Here is a 3,001-nt window from a genome sequence, read left to right as displayed (position 1 = left end):
ATTAGCTATAATAGAAACTAGTACTGCTGCTATACTAGGATCACCTACTAATATAGTATTTAGGCCAGAGCCTAAAACTACATTAGGATTAGTAGGGATATAAAAGACTAGGGGTATAGTAACATTCTTCTACAGCTTACCCTTTACCTTCTTCCCTCCTTAGATTTATTTCTAGAAAAAGAATAACAACTTCCAACCATGCAAGACATTATACAGATTTAGATAGATTAGATTAGTAGTAATATTCATGCAGGGGAATAATAAGGGCTTTACCCTTATAAGTTAAATAATATACCACAGGACCATCAGCTCTAGAAGTGACTTATCCTTAACTTCAAGAATGCCAACCCTTAGGGTGGTAGGGGCTATAAGAGCAGGGAAAATATTAGCATCCTGCAACTACTGGATAACCTTATTATATATAGGCCACTTACTATAATCCTCTGCGTGGCCATAATTGTTCACACAGTAGGTAATATATATATTAATAATATCCTTTATATCCTTATCCTCATTAATAAGCTTCTAGACAGCTATAGAGTTAGGGAGTCTAAAATATCCAGTAAGGGCAGGGGCATTCAACTTAAGGTTCTATATGAAGGTCTTATTATAGTTAATACTAGGGATACTATAAGGATTAGTAGTAGCAGCAGAACTAGAAGCCATAGTTTCCTAAAAATAAGTCAGCTATCCTAGTCATATTAATGCTTACACAGTCCTTTTTAGTCCTAGCTAAAATCTAGACCACACATATAGCCTAGTAGGTAATGATTTCAGTCCCAGCCAAAAGCTTAGCCTACCACCTATAAAAGCTATACTAAGAAGATCAGCCTGACTGATTTTAGCCCTAGCTAATCTAGCCTTAGGCCCCAGGCACTACACTCTATATATTAGCTCTGGCTGAAATTAACTAGAAGCAACCAGATTAATTATTAATTTTAGCCCTAGCTAAAACTAGCCTTAGATACTAACTCTATATTTTAGCTATAGCTGAAATTAGCTAACTAGGCAATACTAATCCAATGCATAGGACTTAGGCTTTAGGTAATTACTTACTAAAAGGAAATAAGAAGTATTAGTAATTATAATTAAAAAGGTGATTAGGTTTAAAGAAGAATTAGTAGTAATTAAAAGGAGAATTTTATGGTTAGAGTATAAGGTTTAGGTTTAAACTATTCTAAAGCTAGTAAATAATAGTATCTTACTTAATCTAGGAGTTAAGAGAGATTAATAGTAAGAGAATAAACTTTTAAGTCCTTAATCCAGGATTATTAATTATAGCTAGAGCTAAAAAGCTAGGTTATTAAAGCTAGTGAATAAAGAAGGATAGATAAAGAAGGAGATAAAAGAATTCTTAGTAGAAACTCACTAAGTAATCACTAATAATTCAGATTAGTAAATAAAGTGAGATTTCACTGATATAAAAGAGAACTAAGAGATAGCTTACTAAAAGATCACTAGGACTAGTAGGAACTATGCTATATATTATAGTTCACTATTAGTATAGTATATAAAGACAGATATAACTAGAATCCTCACTACTGGATACTGTTAGTATACTAAGGTAAAGAAAAATATAGCTGAGCATGTCTTTATCTTAGGAATAAAGAATAAGTTAAATACTAAGGTAATAGGAAATAGAAATAAGGAAATAAGTAGTAGAAAATAGAAATAAGGAGATATTAGAATGCTCTAGGATCTACAGGTAAAAGGGTGTAGGTAATAAAATAGATGCCAAATCTATAATATCTAAGCTATAGCTCTAGTTAAAATTGCAGGCTTATAGTATTAATCTATTACAGAAGACTAAAGAAATAGCTAGAATTCTTAGAGGACTTAAGAGAAAGTGTAATGACTTAGCCCCAGGACAGTAATATAAGAAAGTAAGAAAGAAATAGTTTTTAAATTACCCCCTAACACTATAATGTCTCATCAGGGGGGGGGGTGATCATACAAATCCTAGGGTTGGCAGGGGGGGGGGTGACCAGGGTAAGTCATCACCCCCCCTTATCTTTATCAATTCTTCATATTTTTTGATGATTTAAAATGATTTATGATTCTAACTAGCTAGTCTATTAGATTCTAATATTAGATTCTAGATTAATCACTAGGAAGGTGGTTGAACTAGGGGGGTAGGGGTAAGGTCGAAATTTTTTGTTGGGGTCTGCCAAGACCGCTATCTGCGGGAAGCCTATACCCTTTTAGGCCACCATCTAGTATGGATCAGTGCCTAAGGCATCTAGTAGGCTAGTATAGCCTGAGAATTTAGGCAGAAACTAGAAGAAAAATTAATTCTTAATATTCACTAGGGGTCTAGTACTAGATAACTAATTAAAATTATTTTTAGTAAATACTAGATACTTTTAGCTATAGAATAATAATAGTCTGATTAGATAAGCATAATTCCTGATTTTTTAAAAATTCTAAAAAGGTAGCTTAAAATTTATTACCTGCTGACTAATAATAATTATTTTTAGTAGATAGGCCTAGTTTTTACTAGTATAATAATATATAGCATACTTAGTAATATTAAGTCTAGAATTTTTAAAAATTCTTAGAAGTTAGTGTTTCGTGAATTTCATATAGTAGAGATATATATTAGAGAGGGCTTAAACTAGGGGTCTAGCTAGCTAGATAGTAATTAGATCTAGTTACTACTATTAATATAGTAGGGATAATAGATATATATATATTTTAGTCTACTAGGTAGAGGTAAGGTATGAGAGAAATATATATATTTAGAAAGTGAGAGAGAGGTAAGAGAAATCTAGAGAGTAGGCCTAGGCTAGGTAATTTAATCTAACTAGGCTTAGTGATTTGGCATGGCTAGGCTAGGTGATTTGATTTGACTAGGCTAGGTGATTCGGCTTGACTAGGCTAGGTGATTCAACTTGGCTAGGCCAGACGATTCGATCTGACTAGGCTAGGTGATTCGGCCTGGCTAGGCTAGGTGATTCAATCTGACTAGGCCAGACGATTCGATTTGACTAGGCCAGACGAT

The sequence above is a fragment of the Aspergillus pseudoviridinutans genome (assembly GCF_018340605.1).
Source record: "Aspergillus pseudoviridinutans IFM 55266 DNA, scaffold_7, whole genome shotgun sequence".
NCBI lineage: Eukaryota > Fungi > Ascomycota > Eurotiomycetes > Eurotiales > Aspergillaceae > Aspergillus > Aspergillus pseudoviridinutans.
The sequence above is the reverse complement of the archived record's forward strand: the minus strand, read 5'-3'. Positions refer to the sequence as shown.